This window comes from Tachyglossus aculeatus, chromosome 5 (assembly GCF_015852505.1).
Source record: "Tachyglossus aculeatus isolate mTacAcu1 chromosome 5, mTacAcu1.pri, whole genome shotgun sequence".
NCBI lineage: Eukaryota > Metazoa > Chordata > Mammalia > Monotremata > Tachyglossidae > Tachyglossus > Tachyglossus aculeatus.
In genome coordinates, this window is record NC_052070.1 from 6,068,340 (window position 1) to 6,094,373 (window position 26,034).

Genomic DNA, 26,034 nt, shown 5'->3' on the forward strand with positions numbered 1-26,034 from the left:
AAGGAAGGAAGGAAGGAAGGAAGGAAGGAAGGAAGGAAGGAAGGAAGGAAGGAAGGAAGGAAGGAGAGAAGGGGGAAGAAGGAGAGGAAATGAAAGCAAAGAAAAAGGGAAAGGGGAGCGGGAGGGGAAGGGGAGCGGGAAGGGGAGCGGGAAGGGAAGGGAAGGGAAGGGAAGGGAAGGGAAGGGAAGGGAAGGGAAGGGAAGGGAAGGGAAGGGAAGGGAGGGAGGGAGGAAGGAAGGGAGGAAGGAAGGGAGGAAGGAAGGAAGGAAGGAAGGAAGGAAGGAAGGAAGGAAGGAAGGAAGGAAGGAAGGAGAGAAGGGGAAGAAGGAGAGGAAATGAAAGCAAAGAAAAAGGGAAAGGGGAAGGGGAGCAGGAGGGGAGGGGAAGGGAAGGGAGAGAAGAATGAGAGCAGAAGGGAAGGGAAAGGAAGGGAAGGGAAAGGGAGGGGAGGGAGAGGCGGAGGCAGAGGCAGAGGGAGAGGGAGAGGGAGAAAAAAAGGAAAAGTGGAAAGGGGAGAGGGCTGGTGTCCTGAGAAAGAGCTGATCCTTGCAGAGCAGGGAGCAAACAAAAAGTTCTCCCACACTGACTACTGTGATTCATTCATTCAATCGTACTTATTGAGCACTTACTATGTGCAGAGCACTGTTCTAAGCGCTTGAAAAGCACAAGTCGGCAACATATAGAGACGGTCCTTACCCAACAATGGGCTCACAGTCTGGGAGGAGGGAGAAAGACAGGCAAACAGAACAGGTAGACAGGTGTCAATACCATCAAAATAAATAGAATTATAGGTAACTAGATAGATTAATTAATTCATTAATTACTCTATTTATTTATTTTACTTGTACATATTTATTCTGTTTATTTTATTTTGTTAATATGTTTTGTTTTGTTGTCTGTCTCCCCCTTCTAGCCTGTGAGCCCACTGTTGGGTAGGGACCGTCTCTATATGTTGCCAACTTGTACTTCCCAAGCGCTTAGCACAGTGCTCTGCACACAGTAAGCGCTCAATAAATATGATTGAATGAATGAATAATTATAGAAAAGCAGCGTGGCTCAGTGGAAAGAGCCCAGGCTTTGGAGTCAGAGGTCATGGGTTCAAATCCCAGCTCCGCCAACTGTCAGCTGTGTGACTTTGGGCAAGTCACTTCACTTCTCTGTGCCTCAGTTTTCTCATTTGGAAATTGGGGATGAAGGCTGTGAGCCCCCCGTGGGACAACACGATCACATTGTAACCACCCCAGTGCTTAGAACAGTGCTTTGCACATAGTAAGCGCTTAACAAATACCATCATTATTATTATTCTCTGGGCCTCAGTTCCTTCATCTGGAAATTGGGGATGAAGACTGTGAGCCCCCCGTGGGACAACCTGATCACCTTGTAACCTCCCCGGCGCTTAGAACAGTGCTTTGCACAATCCTAAGCGCTTAATAAATGCTATCATTATAATTATTATTATAGACACACATCAGTCATGTGTCACAATGCACAATCATAGGCGCTTAATAAATGCTATCATTATAATTATTATTACAGACACACATCAAAGGTATGTCACATTGCACAATCGTAGGCGCTTAATAAATGCTATCATTATAATTATTATTGTAGACACACATCAATCAAATGTGTCACATTGCACAATCGTAGGCGCTTAATAAATGCTATTATAATTATTATTATAGACACATCAATCAAACAGAGTAATGAATATGTACAAATATACACAAGTGCTGTGGGGATGGGGAGGAGGAGAGGGAAAAGGGGGCTCAGTCTGGGAAGGCCTCCTGGAGGAGGTTCATTCGTTCATTCCTTCAGTCATATTTATTGAGCGCTGACTCTGTGCAGAGCACTGTACTAAGCGCTTGGGAAGTCCAAGTTGGCAACATCTAGAGACGGTCCCTACCCAACAGCGGGCTCATAGTCTAGAAGGGGGAGACGGACAACCAAACAAATTAACAAAATAAAATAGAATATGTACAAATAAAACAAAACATATAAACAAAATAAAATAAATAGAATAAATATGCACAAATAAAATGAATACATAGAGTAATAAATACGTACAAACACATATACAGGTACAGTGCCTGGCCAGTATTAAGAGCTTAACGATTTCCATAAAAAAAAAAAAGGGAGGAAATGGCAAAGTTAACCATACGTCCATAAGACTGGGGTGGGATGAGTATCAAAATGCTTAAGGGAATCTAGATTCTTCTTCCCAGATTTTTTTTTTTTGCTAGCGATAATCATACAGCAATCATACAAATGAAATAAATACATAAATAGAGTAATAAATATGTACAAACTTATATACAGGTACAGTGCCTGGCCCGTATTAAGAGCTTAACGAATTCCATTAAAAAAAAAAGGGAGGAAACCATACGTCCATAAGCCTGGGGTGGGATGAGGATCAAAATGCTTAAGGGAATCTAGATTCTTCTTCCCAGATCTTTTGCTAGCAATTATCATACAGCAATCGTACAAATAAAATAAATACATAAATAGAGTAATAAATACGTACAAACATATATACATATATACAGGTACAGTGCCTGGCCCGTATTAACAGCTTAACGAATTCCATTAAAAAAAAGGGAAGAAACCATACATCCATAAACCTGGAGTGAGATAAGTATCAAAATGCTTAAGGGAATCTAGATTCTTCTTCCCAGATCTTTTGCTAGTGATAATCATACAGCAATCGTACAAATAAAATAAATATATAAATAGAGTAATAAATACGTACAAACATATATACATACATACAGGTACAGTGCCTGGCCCGTATTAAGAGCTTAACGAATTCCATAAAAAAAAAAGGGAGGAAACCATACGTCCATAAGCCTGGAGTGGGATGAGTATCAAAATGCTTAAGGGAATCTAGATTCTTCTTCCTAGATTTTTTGCTAGCAATAATCATACAGCAATCGTACAAATAAAATAAATACGTAGAGTAATAAATATGTACAAACATATATACACATACACAGGTACAGTGCCTGGCCCGTATTAAGAGCTTAACGAATTCCATAAAAAAAAAAAAAAAGGGAGGAAACCATACGTCCATAAGCCTGGAGTGGGATGAGTATCAAAATGCTTAAGGGAATCTAGATTCTTCTTCCCAGATCTTTTGCTAGCGATAATCATACAGCAGTCGTACAAGTAAAATAAATACACAGAGTAATGAATATGTACAAACATATATACACATATACAGGTACAGTGCCTGGCCCGTATTAAGAGCTTAACGAATTCCATTTAAAAAAAAGGGAAGAAACCATACGTCCATAAACCTGGGGAGGGATGAGGATCAAAATGCTTAAGGGAATCTAGATTCTTCTTCCCAGATCTTTTGCTAGTGATGATCATACAGCAATCGTACAAATAAAATAAATACATTGAGTAATAAATATGTACAAACATATATACATATATACAGGTACAGTGCCTGGCCCATTAAGAGCTTAACGAATTCCATAAGAAAAAAAGGGAGGAAACCATACGTCCATACGCCTGGAGTGGGATGAGTACCAAAATGCTTAAGGGAATCTAGATTCTTTTTCCCAGATTTTTTGCTAGCAATAATCATACAGCAATCGTACAAATAAAATAAATACATAAATAGAGTAATAAATACGTACAAACATATATGCAGGTACAGTGCCTGGCCCGTAGTAAGAGCTTAACGAATTCCATTAAAAAAGGGGAGGAAACCATACGTCCATAAGCCTGGAGTGGGATGAGTATCAAAATGCTTAAGGGAATCTAGATTCTTCTTCCCAGATCTTTTGCTAGCGATGATCACACAGTAATCGTACAAATAAAATAAATACATAAATAGAGTAATAAATACGTACAAACATATATACATATATACAGGTACAGTGCCTGGCCCGTATTAAGAGCTTAACGAATTCCATAAAAAAAAAAAAAGGGAGGAAACCATACGTCCATAAGCCTGGAGTGGGATGAGTATCAAAATGCTTAAGGGAATCTAGATTCTTCTTCCCAGATCTTTTGCTAGCGATAATCATACAGCAGTCGTACAAGTAAAATAAATACACAGAGTAATGAATATGTACAAACATATATACACATATACAGGTACAGTGCCTGGCCCGTATTAAGAGCTTAACGAATTCCATTTAAAAAAAAGGGAAGAAACCATACGTCCATAAACCTGGGGAGGGATGAGGATCAAAATGCTTAAGGGAATCTAGATTCTTCTTCCCAGATCTTTTGCTAGTGATGATCATACAGCAATCGTACAAATAAAATAAATACATTGAGTAATAAATATGTACAAACATATATACATATATACAGGTACAGTGCCTGGCCCATTAAGAGCTTAACGAATTCCATAAGAAAAAAAGGGAGGAAACCATACGTCCATACGCCTGGAGTGGGATGAGTACCAAAATGCTTAAGGGAATCTAGATTCTTTTTCCCAGATTTTTTGCTAGCAATAATCATACAGCAATCGTACAAATAAAATAAATACATAAATAGAGTAATAAATACGTACAAACATATATGCAGGTACAGTGCCTGGCCCGTAGTAAGAGCTTAACGAATTCCATTAAAAAAGGGGAGGAAACCATACGTCCATAAGCCTGGAGTGGGATGAGTATCAAAATGCTTAAGGGAATCTAGATTCTTCTTCCCAGATCTTTTGCTAGCGATGATCACACAGTAATCGTACAAATAAAATAAATACATAAATAGAGTAATAAATACGTACAAACATATATACATATATACAGGTACAGTGCCTGGCCCGTATTAAGAGCTTAACGAATTCCATAAAAAAAAAAAAAGGGAGGAAACCATACGTCCATAAGCCTGGAGTGAGATGAGGATGAAAATGCTTAAGGGAATCTAGAATCTTCTTCCCAGATCTTTTGCTAGTGATTATCATACAGCAATCATACAAATAAAATAAATACATAAATAGAGTAATAAATACATACAAACATATATACATATATACAGGTACAGTGCCTGGCCCGTATTAAGAGCTTAACGAATTCCATAAAAAAAAAAGGGAGGAAACCATACGTCCATACGCCTGGAGTGGGATGAGTAGCAAAATGCTTAAGGGAATCTAGATTCTTTTTCCCAGATTTTTTGCTAGCAATAATCATACAGCAATCGTACAAATAAAATAAATACATAGAGCAATAAATACGTACAAACATATATACATATATACAGGTACAGTGCCTGGCCCATTAAGAGCTTAACGAATTCCATAAAAAAAAAAGGGAGGAAACCATACGTCCATACGCCTGGAGTGGGATGAGTATCAAAATGCTTAAGGGAATCTAGATTCTTTTTCCCAGGTTTTTTGCTAGCAATAATCATACAGCAATCGTACAAATAAAATAAATACATAAATAGAGTAATAAATACGTACAAACATATATACAGGTACAGTGCCTGGCCCGTAGTAAGAGCTTAACGAATTCCATTAAAAAAGGGGAGGAAACCATACGTCCATAAGCCTGGAGTGGGATGAGTATCAAAATGCTTAAGGGAATCTAGATTCTTCTTCCCAGATCTTTTGCTAGCGATGATCACACAGTAATCGTACAAATAAAATAAATACATAAAAAGAGTAATAAATACGTACAAACATATATACATATATACAGGTACAGTGCCTGGCCCGTATTAAGAGCTTAACGAATTCCATAAAAAAAAAAGGGAGGAAACCATGCGTCCATAAGCCTGGAGTGGGATGAGGATCAAAATGCTTAAGGGAATCTAGATTCTTCTTCCCAGATCTTTTGCTAGCGATAATCATACAGCAGTCGTACAAATAAAATAAATACATAGAGTAATAAATATGCACAAATATATATATATACACACACACAGGTACAGTGCCTGCCCCGTATTAAGAGCTTAACGAATTCCATAAAAAAAAAAGGGGGAGGAAACCATGCGTCCATAAGCCTGGAGTGGGATGAGTAGCAAAATGCTTAAGGGAATCTAGATTCTTCTTCCCAGATCTTTTGCTAGCGATGATCATACAGCAATAGTACAAATAAAATAAATACATAAATAGAGTAATAAATACCTACAAACATATATACATATATACAGGTACAGTGCCTGGCCCGTATTAAGAGTTTAACAAATTCCATTAAAAAAAAGGGAGGAAACCATATGTCCATAAGCCTGGGGAGGGATGAGTATCAAAATGCTTAAGGGAATCTAGAATCTTCTTCCCAGATCTTTTGCTAGTGATAATCATACAGCAATTATACAAATAAAATAAATACATAAATAGAGTAATAAATACATACAAACATATATACAGCTACAGTGCCTGGCCCGTATTAAGAGCTTAACGAATTCCATTAAAAAAAAAGGGAGGAAACGGCAAAGTTAACGATACGTACATAAGCCTGGGGTGGGATGAGTATCAAAATGCTTAAGGGAATCTAGATTCTTCTTCCCAGCTCTTTTGCTAGCGATAATCATACAGCAATCGTACAAATAAAGTAAATACATAAATAGAGTAATAAATATGTACAAACATATACACATATACAGGTACAGTGCCTGGACCGTATTAAGAGCTTAACGAATTCCATAAAAAAAAAAGGGAGGAAACCATACGTCCATAAGCCTGGAGTGGGAAGAGGATCAAAATGCTTAAGGGAATCTAGAATCTTCTTCCCAGATCTTTTGCTAGTGATGATCATACAACAATTGTACAAATAAAATAAATACATAGAGTAATAAATACGTACAAATATATATACACATATACAGGTACAGTGCCTGGCCCGTATTAAGAGCTTAACGAATTCCATAAAAAAAAAAAAAGGGAGGAAACCATACGTCCATAAGCCTGGAGTGGGATGAGTATCAAAATGCTTAAGGGAATCTAGATTCTTCTTCCCAGATCTTTTGCTAGCGATAATCATACAGCAATCGTACAAATAAAATAAATACATAAATAGAGTAATAAATACGTACATATATACATATATACAGGTACAGTGCCTGGACCGTATTAAGAGCTTAGCGAATTCCATAAAAAAAAAAGGGAGGAAACCATACGTCCATAAGCCTGGAGTGGGATGAGGATCAAAATGCTTAAGGGAATCTAGATTCTTCTTCCCAGATCTTTTGCTAGCGATGATCATACAGCAGTCGTACAAATAAAATAAATGCATAAATAGAGTAATAAATATGTACAAACATATATACATGTACAGTGCCTGGCCCATATTAAGAGCTTAACGAATTCCATAAAAAAAAAAAAGGGAGGAAACGGCAAAGTTAACCATACGTCCATAAGCCTGGGGTGGGATGAGTATCAAAATGCTTAAGGGAATCTAGATTCTTCTTCCTAGGTGTTTTACTAGCAATAATCGAGGTCAATCAATCAATCGTATTTATTGAGCGCTTAATGATGAGTGAGTGCAGCACTCACTTCTGCCAAGACATCCAGAATTCCCGGGCCAGGAACAATAAGATTCCTCCTGGAGCCTTCCGAACCAAAATCTCCACTTGCAATGCTAACAATAACAAGAGCGGGAATGGTGGTATTTGAGAAGCCCTCACAATGGGCCAGGCGCCGTACTGAGCGCCAGATTAGATCCAAGATAATCAGGGCAGGCACAGTCATCATCAATCGTATTTACTGAGCGCTTAGGGGGGCAGCCAGTCTGTGTGACCTCGGCCAAGTCATTTCACTTATCATTATTATTATTATTAATATTATTAATATTAATAATAATAATGATGGTGGTGATGATGATGGCATTTGTTAAGCGCTATGTGCAAAGCACTGTTCTAAGCGCTGGGGGGATACAAGGTGATCAGGTTGTCCCGCGTGGGGCTCACAGTCATCATCCCCATTTTACAGATGAGGGAACTGAGACTCCGAGAAGTTAAGTGACTTGCCCAGGGTTACACAGCAGACATGTGGCGGAGCAGGGATTCGAACCCATGACCTCTGACTCCAAAGCCCGAGCTCTGTCCACTGAGCCATGCTGCTTCTCTGTTATAATAAATAATAATAATAATAATAATAATAATAATAATGATAATAATAATAATAATAATAATAAGAAGAAGAAGAAGAAGAAGAAGAAGAAGCAGTGTGGCTTAGTGGAAAGGGCCCAGGCTTGGGAGTCAGAGGTGGTGGGTTCAAACCCCGGCTCTGCCACTTGTCAGCTGTGTGACTCTGGGCAAGTCACTTCACTTCTCTGGGCCTCAATTACCTCATCTGGAAAATAGGGATGAAGACTGTGAGTCCCCTTTTGGGTCAGGAACTTCCCCAACCTGATTTACGTGTATGTACCCCAACATGGTGCCAATTTGTACTATCTGTTGCCAACTTGTACTTCCCAAGCGCTTAGTACAGTGCTCTGCACACAGTAAGCGCTCAACAAATATGATTGAATGAATAATAATGGCATTTATTAAGCGCTTACTATGTGCAAAGCACTGTTCTAAGCATGTCTGCTGTGTGACCTTGGGTAAGTCACTTAACTCCTCTGAGCCTCAGTTACCTCATCTGTAAAATGGGGATTAAGACTGTGGGCCCAACATGGGACAACCTCATTACCTTGTTTCCCCTCCCCAGCGCTTAGAACGGTGCTTTGCACATAGTAAGCGCTTAACAAATGCCATTATTATTATTATTCTAATGATGCCATTTATTAAGCATTTACTATGTGCAAAGCACTGTTCTAAGCATGTCTGCTGTGTGACCTTGGGTAAGTCACTTAACTCCTCTGGGCCTCAGTTACCTCATCTGTAAAATGGGGATTAAGACTGTGGGCCCAACATGGGACAAACTCATTGCCTTGTTTCCCCTCCCCAGCGCTTAGAACAGTGCTTTGCACATAGTAAGCGCTTAACAAATGCCATTATTATTATTATTATTATTATTCTAATGATGCCATTTATTAAGCGTTTACTATGTGCAAAGCACTGTTCTAAGTGCCGGGGAGGTTACAAGGTGATCAGGTTGTCCCATGGGGGGCTCACAGTCTTTATCCCCATTTTACAGCCCCCCCCCATGGGACAACCTGATCACCTTGTAACCTCCCCAGCGCCTAGAACAGTGCTTTGCACATAGTAAGCGCTTAATAAATGCCGTTATTATTATTAAGGAGCGTGGCCTGGTGGATAGGGCACGGAACTGGGAGCCAGAAACGCCTGGGCCCTCATCCCGGCTCCGCCACTTCATTCATTCATTCATTCAATCGCATTTATTGAGCGCCCACTGGGCAAAATGCAACAGGGTGGAGGCACATGGACGTAAATAATAATAATAATAATGTTGGCATTTGTTAAGCGCTTACTATGTGCAAAGCACTGTTCTAAGCGCTGGGGGGGGGTACAAAGTGATCAGGTTGTCCCACGTGGGGCTCACAGTCTTAATCCCCATTTTACAGATGAGGTAACTGAGGCTCAGAGAAGTTAAGTGACTTGCCCAAGGTCACACAGCAGAGATGTGGCGGAGCCGGGATTCGAACCCATGACCTCTGACTCCAAAGCCCGTGATCTTTCCACTGAGCCACGCTGCTTCTCCGTAAAATGAATTGCCCAAGGTCACACAGCACGCAAGTGATTTGGACGGTGAGGCCCAAGTGGGACAGAGACTGTGCCCACCCGGATTATCTCCCCCTCCTCCCCATCCTCCCCGTCCTACCTCCTTCCCCTCCCCACAGCACCTGTATATATGTTTGTACAGATTTATTACTCGATTTATTTTATTTGTACATATTTACTGTTCTATTTATATTATTTCATTAATATGTTTTGTTTTGTTCTCTGTCTTCCCCTTCTAGACTGTGAGCCCGCTGCTGGGTAGGGACCGTCTCTAGATGTTGCCAACTTGGACTTCCCAAGCGCTTAGTACGGTGCTCGGCACACAGTAAGCGCTCAATAAATACAACTTAATAAATGCCACCATTATAATAATAATAATAATGGCATTTATTATGCACTTACTATGTGCAAAGCACTGTTCTAAGCGCTGGGGAGGTTACAAGGTGATCAAGTTGTCCCACAGGGGGCTCACAGTTTTAATCCCCATTTTACCGATGAGGTAACCGAGGCACAGAGAAGTGAAGTGACTTTCCCAAAGCCACACAGCTGGCAATTGGCGGAGCCGGGATTTGAACCCATGACCTCTGACATCAAAGTCCGGCCTCTTTCCACTGAGCCACGCTGCTTCCCATTCATAATGAATGAATGAATCAATAATAATAATAATAATAATAATGGCATTTATTAAGCACTTACTATGTGCCAAGCACTGTTCTAAGCGCTGGGGAGGTTACAAGGTGATCCGGTTGTCCCACGGGGGGCTCCCAGTCTTCATCCCCATTTTCCAGATGAGGGAACTGAGGCCCAGAGAACAATAATAATGATGGTATTTGTTAAGCGCTTACTCTGTGCAAAGCACTGTTCTAAGCGCTGGGGAGGTTACAAGGTGATCAGGTTGTCCCACGGGGGGCTCACAGTCTTCATCCCCATTTTCCAGATGAGGGAACTGAGGCCCAGAGAAGTGAAGTGACTCGCCCAAAGTCACCTAGCTGACAGTTGGCGGAGCCGGAATTTGAACCCATGACCTCTGACTCCAAAGCCCGGGCTCTTTCCACTGAGCCACGCTGCTTCTCTATTCACCCCAGCGCTTAGTAAAGTGCCTGGCACATAGTAAACGCTAAACAAATACCATAATAATAATTATTATTATTGATGGATTTATCCTGTGGGTGAGGGGAAGAGACTGAGAACAGTTTGTGGGAAAGGGATTGAGTCTGATAATAATAATAATAATAATGGCATTTGTTAAGCGCTTACTATGTGCCAAGCACTGTTCTAAGCACTGGGGAGGTTACAAGGTGATCAGGTTGTCCCACGGGGGGCTCACAGTCTTCATCCCCATTTTACAGATGAGGTCACTGAGGCCCAGAGAAGTGAAGTGACTTGCCCAAAGTCACCCAGCAGACAGTTGGCGGAGCCGGGATTGGAACCCATGACCTCGGACTCCAAAGCCTGTGCTCTTTCCACTGAGCCACGCTGCTTCTCCTTGTATCTACTCCAAGAACCTTGTATCTACCCCAGCGTTTAGAACAGTGCCTGACACATAATGAGTGTTTGACGATGACCACCCAAAAATAAAAAATAAAATGTGGAGGGATCAGAGTTAGAAGGAAGGAGGGAAGAAGGAAAGGAAAAGGAAAAGGAATCAGGTCCTCTGCCGGTCTGATACAGGCTGAGCCCCTTCCTTCCTCTCCCCCTCGTCCCCCTCTCCATCCCCCCGTCTTACCTCCTTCCCTTCCCCACAGCACCTGTATATCATCATTAATCATATTTATTGAGCGCTTACTATGTGCAGAGCACCTGTGTATATGTATATATGTTTGTACATATTTATTACTCTATTTTACTTGTACATATCTATTCTATTTATTTTATTTTGTTAGCATGTTTGGTTTTGTCTCCCCCTTCTAGACTGTGAGCCCACGGTTGGGTAGGGACTGTCTCTATATGTTGCCAATTTGGACTTCCCAAGCGCTTAGTACAGTGCTCTGCACACAGTAAGCGCTCAATAAATACGATTGATGATGATGATGATACAGCGTGTCCTCTTGGATAGAAATCAGGCCCGAAGGACCTGAGTTCTAATCCCCGCTCCGCCGCCGGTCTCTTGTGGGGCTTTAAGTCACTTGGCTTCTCCGGGCCTCAGTTTCCTCATCTACCAAAGCCGGGCAGGGACTGTGTCCAACCCGATTAGCTTCAAGCCACCCCAGTGCCTGGCACATAATAATAATAATCTTGATAGCCATTAAGCGCTTACTACGAGAAGCAGTGTGGCTCAGTGGAAAGAGCCCGGGATTTGGAGTCAGAGGTCGTGGGTTCGAATCCCGGCTCCGCCAACTGTCAGCTGGGTGACTTTGGGCAAGTCGCTTAAGTTCTCTGGGCCTCAGTTACCTCATCTGCTAAATAATAATGATAATGGTATTTGTTAAGCGCTTACTATGTGCAAAGCAATCAATCAATCGTATTTATTGAGCGCTTACGGTGTGCAGAGCACTGTACTAAGCGCTTGGGAAGTACAAGTTGGCAACATATAGAGACAGTCCCTACCCAACAGTGGGCTCACAGTCTAAAAAGTGGGCGCTCAGTCTAAAAGCACTGTTCTAAGCGCTGGGGGGATACAAGGTGATACATTTTTCTACTAAGTAAAAGGGGCATTAAAACTGTGAGCCCCCCGTGGGACAACCTGATCACCTTGCAACCTCCTCAGTGCTTAGAACAGTGCTTTGCACATAGAAGGCGCTTAATAAATGCCATTACTATTATTATCATCATCAATCGCATTTATTGAGCGCTTACTGTGTGCAGAGAACTGGACTAAGCGCTTGGGAAGTCCAAGTTGGCAACATCTAGAGACGGTCCCTACCCAACAGCGGGCTCACGGTCTAAAAGGGGGAGACAGAGAACAAAACCAAACATACTAACAAAATAAAACAAATAGAATAGATATGTACAAGCAAAATAAATAAATAAATAAATAAATAGAGTAATAAGTATGTACAAACATATTATTATTATCTACCTCAGCGCATAGTACAGTTCCGGGTACATAGTGAGCACTTAACAAGCACTGTTATCTACCTGGGCTACACACTCCAAAGAGGAGGGAGGATAATAATAATAATAATAATAATAATAATAATAATGATGGCATTTATTAAGAGCTTACTATGTGCAAAGTACTGTTCTAAGCGCTGGGGAGGTTACCAGGTGATCAGGTTGTCCCACGGGGGGCTCCCAGTCTTCATCCCCATTTTCCAGATGAGGGAACTGAGGCCCAGAGAAGTGAAGCGGCTCGCCCGAAGTCACCCAGCCGATTAAGTGGCGGAGCCGGGATTCGAACCCACGACCTCTGACTTGTACGGCCGGGCCCTCTCTACTAAGCCACGCTGCACGTCACAAATACAATTATCATCATCGCCATTATCACCCTGGGAAAAGAGCTGGTTGCCTTTTTCCAGTCGTCGCTCCAGAGACTTATTAAGTCGAACAACAGAAGCAAGGCTGGCGGGGTCTGAGTGCTTTCTAAATCAATCAATCAATCAATCGTATTTATTGAGCGCTTACTGTGTGTAGAGCACTGTACTAAGCGTTTGGGAAGTCCAAGTTGGCAACAAATAGAGACGGTCCCTACCCAACAGTGGGCTCACAGTCTGCATTGTATCAGATTGTGCATTGTATCAAATCCACAGCATCAATCATCATCAATCGTATTTATTGAGCGCTTACTATGTGCAGAGCACTGTACTACGCGCTTAATCAACCCATCAATCGGTCGTACTTACTGAGCGCTTACTGTGTGCGGAGCGGGATGCGAAATCTCCAGCATAACTACCTCGTAAGGGGGATTTCCGGGAGATGCGAACATGCATCGTGATGTAGAGCTGGACTGTGAGCCCACTGCTGGGTTGGGACCGTCTCTATATGTTGCCAACTTGTACTTCCCAAGCGCTTAGTACAGTGCTCTGCACACAGTAAGCGCTCAATAAATATGACTGAAAGAATTCTATTTATTTTATTTTGTTAGTATGCTCTGTTTTGTTGTCCGTCTTCCCCTTCTAGACTGTGAGCCCGCTGTTGGGTAGGGACCGTCTCTAGATGTTGCCAACTTGTCCTTCCCAAGCGCTTAGTCCAGTGCTCTGCACACAGTAAGCGCTCAATAAATACGATGGAATGAATGAATGAATGAATTCCATTTATTTTATTTTGTTAGTATGTTTTGTTTTCCTGTCTGTCTCCCCCTTCTAGACTGCGAGCCTTCTGTTGGGTAGGGACCGTCTCTAGATGTTGCCGACTTTTACTTCCCAAGCGCTTAGTACAGTGCTCTGCACATAGTAAGCGCTCAATAAATACGATTGAATGAATGAATGAATTCTATTTTATTTTGTTAGTATGCTTTGTTTTGTTGTCTGTCTCCCCCTTCTAGACTGTGAGCCCGCTGTTGTGTAGGGACTGTCTCTATATGTTGCCAACTTGGACTTTCCAAGCGCTTAGTACAGTGCTCTGTACACAGTAAGCGATCAATAAATATGACTGAATGAATGAATGAATTCTATTTATTTTATTTTGTTAGTTATGTTTTGTTTTGTTCTCTGTCTCCCCCTTCTAGACTGTGAGCCCGCTGTTGGGTAGGGACCGTCTCTAGATGTTGCCGACTTGTACGCTTAGTCCAGTGCCCTGCACACAGTAAGCGCTCAATAAATACGACTGAATGAAGGAATGAATGAACTGAGGGCTCACTGTGTGCAAAGCACTGTGCCGAGTGTTTGGGAGAGGCCAAGAGGACAACAAAGACACGTTCCCTGCCCGCTACGAGCTCACGGCCCAGAGGGAGAGACGGACATTAATAGAAATAAATAAATACATAAATAAATAAAAGCGCGTGAGGAAATATAACAGAATGCAGTTGGCAGTAACTATCCCCGTCCCCAAGGAGCTTAAAGTGCCAAGTACTTTACTAAGCGCTTGGGAGAGTAAAACAAGCTTTGCACATAGTAAGCGCTTAATAAATGCCATCATTATTATTATTATTATTATTATTATTATTAATGGCATTTGTAAAACACTTACTCTGCGGCAGGCACTATACTAAGCGCTGTGGGTGGACACAAGCAGATGGGGTGGGACCCAGTCCCTGTCCCCCGTGGGGCTCCCAGTCTCCATCCCCATTTTCCAGATGAGGGAACTGAGGCCCAGAGGAGTGCAGTGACTCGCCCAGGGTCACACAGCAGGCAAGTGGCGGGGGCAGGATTAGAATCCAGGACCTTCTGACTCCCAGGACCCTGCTGCTTCTCTAATAGGATCTTCGCCCTCAAAGACCTTGCTGGGGAGTGTGGCTCAGTGGAAAGAGCCCGGGCTTGGGAGTCAGAGGTCATGGGTTCAAATCCCGGCTCCGCCAATTGTCAGCTGTGTGACTTTGGGCAAGTCACTTCACTTCTCTGGGCCTCAGTTCCCTCATCTGTAAAATGGGGATGAAGACTGTGAGCCCCCCGTGGGACAACCTGACCACCTTGTATCCCCCCAGCGCTTAGAACAGTGCTTGGCACATAGTAAGTGCTTAACAAATGCAATTATTATTATCATTATTATTATTATTATTATTATTATTTACACCCTAATTATGGGCGGAGGAGCACTGTACTGACCGCTTGGGAGAGTACTATATCGCCCTGACTTGCTCCCTGTGGCTCAAAGTAAAGTGACTGACCCAAGGTCACAAAGCAGACAAGTGGCGGGGCCGGAAATAGAGCCTTGGACATGTCTTTTCCCTGGGCCTCAGTTTCCTCATCTGTAAAATGGGGATTCAAAACCTTATTCATTCACTCATTCATTCAATAATAACAATAATAATAATGATAATAATGGCATCTGTGAAGCGCTTACTATGTGCAGAGCACTGTTCTAAGCGCTGGGGGGGATACAAGGTGATCAAGTTGTCCCACGTGGGGCTCACAGTCTTTACCCCCATTTTACGGATGAGGGAACTGAGGCTCCGAGATGTTAAGTGACTTGCCCAAGGTCACACAGCAGACATGTGGCGGAGTCGGGATTCGAACCCATGACCTCTGACTCCAAAGCCCGGGCTCTTTCCACTGAGCCACGCTGCTTCTATTTATTAATAGTATTTATTGAGCGCTGACTGTGTGCAGAGCACTGTACTAAGCGCTTGGGAAGTGCAAGTCGGAAGTCTTATCTCTCCCCCACTCGGGCTGTGAGTCTCATGTGTGACACGGACTACGTCTGGACTGATTTTCAGTAGTGACCTTGGGCAAGTCACTTCACTTCTCTGAGCCTCAGTTACCTCATCTGTAAAATGGGGATTAAGACGTGGGATAACTTGATCACCTTGTATCCCCCCCAGCGCTTAGAACAGTGCTTTGCACATAGTAAGCCCTTAACAAATGCCATCATTAGTATTATTATTATTATTATTATCTAATAGTAAGAATAATAAGAATACTCTGCAAGCAGTAAGCACTTTAAAACAACATATGGCATTAGTTAAGCGCTTACTATGTGCCAGGCACTGTACTAAGCGCTGGGGTGGATACAAGGAGATCGGGTTGGACGCAGTCCCTGTCCCACGGGGGGCTCACAGTCTCATTCTCATTCCGAACTAGCGTGGCTCAGTGGAAAGAGCCGGGGCTTGGGAGTCAGAGGCCGTGGGTTCGAATCCCGGCTCCGCCCCTTGTCAGCTGTGTGACTTTGGGCAAGTCCCTTCACTTCTCTGGGCCTCAGCTCCCTCATCTGGAAAATGGGGATGAAGACTGGGAGCCCCGTGTGGGACAACCTGATCACCCTGTAACCTCCCCAGCGCTTAGAACAGTGCTTGGCATGTAGTAAATGCTGAACAAATGCCATATTATTCCCCATTGTACAGATGAGGGAACTGAGGCCCAGAGAAGTGAAGTGATTTGCCCAAGGTCACCCAGCTGATATGTGGCAGAGCTGGGATTAGAACCCAGGTCCTTTTGGCTCCCTAGGCCTGTGCTCTAATCATTAAGAAGCAGCGTAGCTCAGTGGAAAGAGCCCGGGCTTTGGAGTCAGAGGCCATGGGTTCAAATCGCGCAGCTCCGCCAACTGTCAGCTGTGTGACCTTGGGCAAGTCACTTCACTTCTCTGGGCCTCAGTTCCTTCATCTGTAAAATGGGGATTAAGACCGTGAGCCCCACGTGGGACAACCTGATCACCTTGTACCCTCCCCAGGGTTTAGAACAAATAAGCGCTTAGAACAAATAATGTACGCATTTATTACTCTATTTATTTATTTTATTTGGACATATTTATTCTATTTATTTTATTTTGTTAATATATTTTGTTCTCTGTCTCCCTCTTCTAGACTGTGAGCCCACTGTTGGGTAGGGACCATCTCTAGATGTTGCTAACCTGGACTTCCCAAGTGCTTAGTACAGTGCTCTGCACACAGTAAGCGCTCAATAAATATGATTGAATGATGAATGAATGAATGAATGCTGTGCACATAGTAAGCGGTTAAATGCCATCATTATTATTCCCCATTGTACAGATGAGGGAACTGAGGCCCAGGGAAGTGAAGTGATTAGCCCAAGGTCACCCACCACATATGTGGCAGAGCCAAAAGCGCTTAGTCCAGTGCTCTGCACACAGTAAGCGCTCAATAAATACGACTGAATGAATGAACGAATGAACAGTGCTGTGCACATAGTAAGCGGTTAGCAAACACCATCATTATTATTCCCCATTGTACAGATGGGGGATCTGAGGCCCAGAGAAGTGAAGTGATTAGCCCAAGGTCACCCAGCAGATATGTGGCAGAGCCAAAAGCGCTTAGTCCAGTGCTCTGCACACAGTAAGCGCTCAATAAATACGACTGAATGAATGAACGAATGAGCAAATGCCAACATTATTATTCCCCATTGTACAGATGAGGGAACTGAGGCCCACACAAGTGAAGTGATTAGCCCAAGGTCACCCAGCAGATATGTGGCAGAGCCAGAGGCGGTTAGTACAGTGCTCTGCACACAAGCGCTCAATAAATACGATTGAATGAATGAACCCAGGTCCTTTTGGCTCCCTCGGCCTGTGTTCTAGGCGTCACTGCTTCCAGCCACACGTTTGAACTCTAAGGGTGAGAATCAATGCTTTATCGGCGATAATAATAATAATAATAATAATAATAATAATAATAATGGCATTTGTTAAGCGCTTACTACGTGCAAAGGACTGTTCTAAGCGCTGGGGGATTACCAGGTGATCAGGTTGTCCCACGGGGGGCTCACAGTCTTAATCCCCATTTTACAGATGAGGTAACTGAGGCTCCGAGAAGTGAAGTGACTTGCCCGAGGTCACACAGCAGACATGTGGAGGAGTCGGGATTCGAACCCATGACCTCTGACTCCAAAGCCCGGGCTCTTTCCACTGAGCCGCGCTGCTTCTCTGGCCACGCTGCCCTTCGTAAAAGAGAAACAAAATCTCGATCATTCAGTCATTCAATCGTATTTATTGAGCGCTTACTGTGTGCAGAGCACTGGACTAAGCGCTTGGGAAGTACAAGTTGGCAACATAATTCCCCCTTTTAGACTGTGAGCCCACTGTTGGGCAGGGACTGTATCTATATGTTGCCAACTTGGACTTCCCAAGCGCTTAGTACAGTGCTCTGCACACAGTAAGCGCTCAATAAATACGATTGATGATGATGATAATCCGCTCCTGCAGCAAAGACCAGAGCCGAGGGCGGAAAACAGAACTGACCGTGACCCTCCAGGATCCGGGCCAACCACGGCGGGCAAGCAGGGCGGCCAGACGGCTACAGCCCGACCTTGGGAGGCAGAAGATCTGGGTTCTAATCCCGACTCCGCCATTCTGCTGTGTGACCTTGCCCAAATCGCTTCCCTTCTCTGGGCCTCAGTTCCCTCATCTATAAAACGGGGATGGAAACGATGAGCCCCGTTTGCTCCATTCATTCATTCATTCAATCGTATTTATTGAGCGCTTACTGTGTGCAGAGCACTGTACTAAGCGCTTGGGAAGTACAAGTCGGCAACATATAGAGACGGTCCCTACCCAACAGCGGGCTCACAGTCTCGAAGAATAAATACGACCGAGGGAATGAACGGCGGGGACGGCGTCCAACCTGATTACTTTCTGGTGCGGAGAACAGTGCTGCCATTATCACGATTATCATCTACTCCGGCGCTTAGTACAGTGCCTGGCCCCTAGTAAGCGCCTAACAAAGACGTTTTAAAAAAATAAAGGAAAACAAGCAAAGCAAACCTTGGGCCTACAGCTACGACTGAGGGAATGAATGGCGGGGACGGCGTCCAACCTGATTACTTTCCGGCGCGGAAAACAGTGCTACCGTTGTCACGATTATCATCTACTCCGGCGCTCAGTACGGTGCCTGGCCCCTAGTAAGCGCCTAACAAAGACGTTTTAAACTAAATAAAGGAAAACAAGCAAACCAAACGTTGGGCCTACAGCTACGACTGAGGGAATGAACGGCGAGGACGGCATCCAACCTGATTACTTTCCGGCGCGGAAAACGGTGCTACCGTTGTCACGATTATCACCTACTCCGTCGCTTAGTACGGTGCCTGGACCCTAGTAAGCGCCTAACAAAGACGTTTTAAACAAATAAAGGAAAACAAGCAAACCAAACCTTGGGCCTACAGCACGACTGAGGGAATGAACGGCGGGGACTGCGTCCAACCTGATTACTTTCCGGCGTGGAGAACGGTGCTACCGTTGTCACGATTATCATCTAATCCGGCGCTTAGTACGGTGCCTGGACCCTAGTAAGCGCCTAACAAAGACGTTTTAAACTAAATAAAGGAAGAAAAACAAGCAAAGCAAACCTTGGGCCTACAGCTACGACTGAGGGAATGAACAGCAGGGATGGCGTCCAACCTGATTACTTTCTGGCGCGGAGAACGGTGCTACCATTATCACGATTATCATCTACTCCGGCGCTTAGTACAGTGCCTGGACCCTAGTAAGTGCCTAACAAAGATGTTTTAAACTAAATAAAGGAAAACAAGCAAACCAAACCTTGGGCCTACAGCTACGACTGAGGGAATGAACAGCAGGGATGGCGTCCAACCTGATTACTTTCTGGCGCGGAGAACGGTGCTACCATTATCACGATTATCATCTACTCCGGCGCTTAGTACAGTGCCTGGCCCCTAGTAAGCGCCTAACAAAGACGTTTTTAAAAAATAAAGGAAAACAAGCAAAGCAAACCTTGGACCTACAGCTACGACTGAGGGAATGAACGGTGGGGATGGCGTCCAACCTGATTACTTTCCGGCGCGGAAAACGGTGCTACTGTTGTCACGATTATCATCTACTCCGGCGCTTAGTACGGTGCCTGGCCCCTAGTAAGCGCCTAACAAAGATGTTTTAAACAAAGAAAGGAAAACAAGCAAACCAAACCTTGGACCTACAGCACGACTGAGGGAATGAACGGCGGGGACTGCGTCCAACCCGATTACTTTCCGGCGTGGAGAACGGTGCTACCGTTGTCATGATTATCATCTAATCCGGCGCTTAGTACAGTGCCTGGACCCTAGTGAGCGCCTAACAAAGATGTTTTAAACAAAGAAAGAAAAACAAGCAAAGCAAACCTTGGACCTACAGCTACGACTGAGGAAATGAACGGCGGGGACTGCGTCCAACCTGATTACTTTCCGGCACGGAGAATGGTGCTACCGTTGTCATGATTATCATCTACTCCGGCGCTTAGTACAGTGCCTGGCCCCTAGTAAGCGCCTAACAAAGACGTATTTAAACAAATAACGGAAAACAAGCAAACCAAACCTTGGGCCTACAGCTAGGACTGAGGGAACGAACGGCGGGGACGGCGTCCAACCTGATTACTTTCCGGCACGGAGAATGGTGCTACCACTGTCGTGATTATCATCTACTCCGGCGCTTAGTACAGTGTCTGGCCCCTAGTAAGCGCCTAACAAAGACGTTTTAAACTAAATAAAGGAAGGAAAACAAGCAAACCAAACCTTGGGCCTACAGCTACGACTGAGGAAACGGACAGCGTCCAACCTGATTACTTTCCGGCACGGAGAATGGTGCTACCGTTGTCATGATTATCATCTACTCCGGCGCTTAGTACGGTGCCTGACCCCTAGTAAGCGCCTAACAAAGACGTTTTAAACTAAATAAAGAAAGGAAAACAAGCAAACCAAACCTTGGGCCTACAGCTACGACTGAGGGAATGAACGGCGGGGACGGCGTGCAACCTGATTACTTTCCGGCGCAGAGAATGGTGCTACCATTGTCACGATTATCACCTACTCCGGCGCTTAGTACAGTGCCTGGCCCCTAGTAAGCGCCTAACAAAGACGTATTTAAACAAATAACGGAAAACAAGCAAACCAAACCTTGGGCCTACAGCTAGGACTGAGGGAACGAACGGCGGGGACGGCGTCCAACCTGATTACTTTCCGGCACGGAGAATGGTGCTACCACTGTCGTGATTATCATCTACTCCGGCGCTTAGTACAGTGTCTGGCCCCTAGTAAGCGCCTAACAAAGACGTTTTAAACTAAATAAAGGAAGGAAAACAAGCAAACCAAACCTTGGGCCTACAACTACGACTGAGGGAATGAATGGTAGGGACGGCGTCCAACCTGATTACTTTCCGGCGCAGAAAACGGCGCTACCGTTGTCACGATTACCATCTACTCCGGCGCTTAGTACGGTGCCTGGCCCCTAGTAAGCGCCTAACAAAGATGTTTTAAACTAAATAAAGGAAGGAAAACAAGCAAACCATACCTTGGGCCTACAGCTACGACTGAGGGAATGAACAGCGGGGATGGCGTCCAACCTGATTACTCTCCGGCGTGGAGAACGGTGCTACTGTTGTCACGATTATCATCTAATCCAGCGCTTAGTACGGTGCCTGGACCCTAGTAAGTGCCTAACAAAAACGTTTTAAACTAAAGGAAGGAAAAGAAGCAAAGCAAACCTTGGGCCTACAGCTACGACTGAGGGAATGAACGGCAGGGACGGCGTCCAACCTGATTACTTTCCGGCGCAGAGAACGGTGCTACCACTGTCACGATTATCATCTACTCCGGCGCTTAGTACAGTGCCTGGACCCTAGTTAGTGCCTAACAAAGACGTTTTAATCTAAATAAAGGAAGCAAAAAGAGCAAACCAAACGTTGGGCCTACAGCTACGACTGAGGGAATGAACGGCGGGGACGGTGTCCAACCTGATTACTTTCCGGCGTGGAAAACGATGCTACCATTGTCACGATTATCATCTAATCCGGCGCTTAGTACAGTGCCTGGCCCCTAGTAAGCGCCTAACAAAGATGTTTTAAACAAAGGAAGGAAAACAAGCAAACCAAACCTTGGGCCTACAGCTACGACTGAGGGAATGAATGGCAGGGACAGCGTCCAAACTGATTACTTTCTGGCGCGGAGAACGGTGCTACCGTTGTCATGATTATCATCTACTTCAGCGCTTAGTACAGTGCCTGGCCCCTAGTAAGCACCTAACAAAGACGTTTCAAACTAAATAAGGAAAGGAAAACAAGCAAACCAAACCTTGGGCCTACAGCTACGACTGAGGGAATGAACGGCGGGGACGGCGTCCAACCTGATTACTTTCCGGCGCGGAGAACGGTGCTACCATTGTCACGATTATCACCTACTCCGGCGCTCAGTACGGTGCCTGGCCCCTAGTAAGCGCCTAACAAAGACGTTTTAAACTAAATAAAGAAAGGAAAACGAGCAAACCAAACCTTGGGCCTACTGCCAAGGCCGGGAGGGTTTATCCGAAGGCTTTATCTTGAGGAAGGAAGGCAGAGGCCACTGTGCGTGACAAATCGTTCCCGGAGAGATAAGGGATGTCAAACTGGAGAAGGAGGGACAGCCCTGAGAGACACACAAAAACACAAACACAAACACACACACACACAGCACTTGACGTCCGTCGGGGTTGCCAACGAAACGGGGGAGTCAAGGAGACCCAGCCACCGCACAACACGCCACGATGCCAACCCGGGCCTGGAGAAACAAAAGTCTCACTCATTCATTCATTCAATCAATCGTACTGATGGAGCGCTCACTGTGTGCAGAGCACTGGACTAAGCGCTTGGGACGTCCAAGTTGGCAGCATCTAGAGACGGTCCCGACCCAGCAGCGGGCTCATTCTGAACGCAAACCCAATAAGCCGGCCCGCTCGCCCCCGGCCAAACCCCTCACCCTCGCACCCGGCTCCCAAAGAGGCCATTGGGGAATGGAGCGGGGCTTCCCCATTATCCTTCCTTCTTCCTCCCTCCCTCCCTCCCTTCCTTCTCTCTTTTTTTCTCTCTCTTCCTCTTTCTCTCTTTCTTTCCTTCTCTCTCTTTCTTTCTTTCCTTCTCTCTCCTTCCTTCCTTCCTTCCCTCTTTTTTCTTTCTTTCCTTCTTTCCTTCTCTCTTTCTTTCTTTCCTTCTCTCTCCCTTCCTTCTTTTTTTCTCTTTCTTTCCTTCTTTCCTTCTCTCTTTCCTTCCTTCTCTCTCCTTCCTTCCTTCCCTCTTTTTTCTCTTTCTTTCCTTCTTTCCTTCTCTCTCTTTCTTTCTTTCCTTCTCTCCTTCCTTCCTTCCCTCCTTTTTCTCTTTCTTTCCTTCTTTCCTTCTCTCTCTCTTTCTTTCTTTCCTTCTCTCTCCTTCCTTCCTTCCGTCTTCCCTCTTTTTTCTTTCTTTCCTTCTCTCTCTCTTTCTTTCTTTCCTTCTCTCTCCTTCCTTCCTTCCTTCTCTCTTTTTTCCTCTTTCTTTCCTTCTTTCCTTCTCTTTCTTTCCTTCTCTCTCCTTCCTTCCTTCCCTCTTTTTTCTTTCTTTCCTTCTTTCCTTCTCTCTTTCTTTCTTTCCTTCTCTCCTTCCTTCCTTCCTTCCCTCTTTTTTCTCTTTCTTTCCTTCTTTCCTTCTCTCTCTCTTTCTTTCTTTCCTTCTCTCTCCTTCCTTCCTTCCTTCTCTCTTTTTTCTCTTTCTTTCCTTCTTTCCCTTTCTTTCTTTCCTTCTCTCCTTCCTTCCTTCCTTCCCTCTCTCTTTCTTTCTTTTTTCTCTCTCTTTCTCTTTCTCTCTTTCTTTCCTTCTTTCTTTCCTTCTGTCTCCTTCCTTCCTTCCTTCCCTCCCTCCTTCCTTCCTCTCTCTCTCTCCTTTCTTTCTCTTTCTTTCTTTCTCTTTCTTTTTCTTTCTTTCTCCCTCCCTTTCTTTCTCTTTCTCTCTTTCTCTCTCTCTTTCTTTCTTTCAATACGATTGACTGATTGTCCTTCTTTCAGTCATATTTACTGAGCGCTGGCTGTGTGCAGAGCGCTCCAGTAAGAGCTTGGAAAGTACAAAATCCTTCTAGACTGTGAGCCCGCTGTTGCGCAGGGACTGTCTCTAGATGTTGCCAACTTGGACTTCCCAAGCGCTTAGTACAGTGCTCTGCACACAGGAAGCGCTCAGTAAATACGATTGAATAACTGTCTCCCCCTTCTAGACTGTGAGCCCGCTGTCGGGCAGGGACTGTCTCCATATGTTGCCAACTTGGACTTCCCAAGCGCTTAGTACAGTGCTCTGCACACAGTAAGCGCTTAATAAATACGATTGAATGAATGCATGAATGACTGTCTCCCCCTTCTAGACTGTGAGCCCGCTGTTGGGCAGGGACCGTCTCTAGATGTTGCCAACTTGTACTTCCCAAGTGCTTAGTACAGTGCCCTGCACACAGTAAACGCTCAATAAATACAACTGATTGAATTAATGAATGAATGTCTCCCCCTTCTAGACTGTGAGCCCGCTGTCGGGCAAGGACCATCTCTATATGTTGCCAACTTGTACTTCCCAAGCGCTTAGTACAGTGCTCTGCACACAGTAAGCGCTCAGTAAATACAATTGAATGAATGAATGAATGAAGAGAGAGGATCCCTGCCCACAACAGGCTTCCAGTCGGGGGGGGGGTTAACCGGCTCTCAATTATTCGTTCATTCATTCATTCAATGAGTCGCAGTTATTGAGCTCTTATAGTGTGCAGAGCACTGTACTAAGCACTTGGAAAGTCTAATACAGCAATAAAGAGAGACGGCCCCTGCCCACAATGGGCTCACAGTCTAGAGGAGGGGCTCCCAATTATTCAGTCATTCATTAGTATTTACTGAGCGCTTACTGTGTGCAGAGGACTGTACTAAGCGTTTGGAAAGTCCAATACACCAATAAAGAGAGACGACTCCTGCCCAGTGGGCTCACAGTCTAGAGGAGAGGCTCCCAATTATTCATTCATTCATTCATATTTACTGTGCACTTACTGCGTGCACAGCACTGTAGTAAGCGCTTGGAAAGTAAATACAGCAATAAAGAGGGACAATCCCGGCCCACAATGAGCTCACAGTCTAGGGGGGGAGTTTAGGCAGCTCTCAAATATTCATTCATTCATTCGTATTTATTGAGCCCTTACTGTATCATTATTATTATTATTATTATTACTATTATTACTATTAACCCAAGTCCTCTCTCCTGCTCTAGACTCTACGCTTGGTGGAAAAGGCTACCAACTGTCCTGTTGTGCTTAACAAATATCATTATTATTATTATTACTATTAATCCAAGTCCTCTCTCCCGCTCTAGACTCTCAGCTTGGTGGAAAGGGCTACCAACTGTCCTTTTGTGCTTAACAAATATCATTATTATTATTATTACTATTAACCCAAGTCCCCTCTCCTGCTCTAGACTCTACGCTTGGTGGAAACAGCTACCAACTGTCCCGTTGTGCTTAACAAATATCATTATTATTATTATTACTATTAACCCAAGTCCTCTCTCCTGCTCTAGACTCTCAGCTTGGTAGAAAGGGCTACCAACTGTCCTGTTGCGCTTAACAAATATCATTATTATTATTATTACTATTAACCCAAGTCCTCTCTCAATCAATCAATCAATATTATTTATTGAGCGCTTACTGTGTGCAGAGCACTGGACTAAGCTGCTCTAGACTCTCAGCTTGGTGGAAAGGGCTACCAACTGTCCTGTTGTGCATAATAAATATCATTATTATGATTATTACTATTAACCCAAGTCCTCTCTCCTGCTCTAGACTCTACGCTTGGTGGAAACGGCTACCAACTGTCCTGTTGTGCTTAACAATTATTATTATTACTATTAACCCAAGTCCTCTCTCCTGCTCTAGACTCTACGCTTGGTAGAAAAGGCTACCAACTGTCCTGTTGTGCTTAATAAATATCATTATTATTATTATTACTATTAACCCAAGTCCTCTCTCCTGCTCTAGACTCTACGCTTGGTGGAAAGGGCTACCAACTGTCCTTTTGCGCTTAATATCATCATTATTATTATTACTATTAACCCAAGTCCTCTCTCCTGCTCTAGACTCTACGCTTGGTGGAAAGGGCAACCAACTGTCCTGTTGCGCTTAACAAATATCATTATTATTATTATTACTATTAACCCAAGTCCTCTCTCCTGCTCT

The 26,034-nt window shown here is 44.1% G+C and overlaps 1 protein-coding gene across 4 annotated transcripts in view; it reads right to left on the bottom strand.

Annotated features, from left to right (window-relative positions):
* SLC23A2 (solute carrier family 23 member 2) overlaps positions 1–26,034 on the bottom strand; it is a 253,987-nt gene that overhangs the window by 135,609 nt on the left and 92,344 nt on the right. Inside the window, exon 1 of one of the 4 annotated variants that reach the window (XM_038747128.1) lies at positions 22,329–22,592. The exons of the other annotated variants lie outside the window; for them this stretch is intronic. The gene's annotated coding sequence lies outside the window, so the exon portion shown is untranslated. Of the gene's footprint in view, positions 1–22,328; positions 22,593–26,034 lie in introns of those variants that run through there. 4 annotated transcript variants of the gene reach the window in all.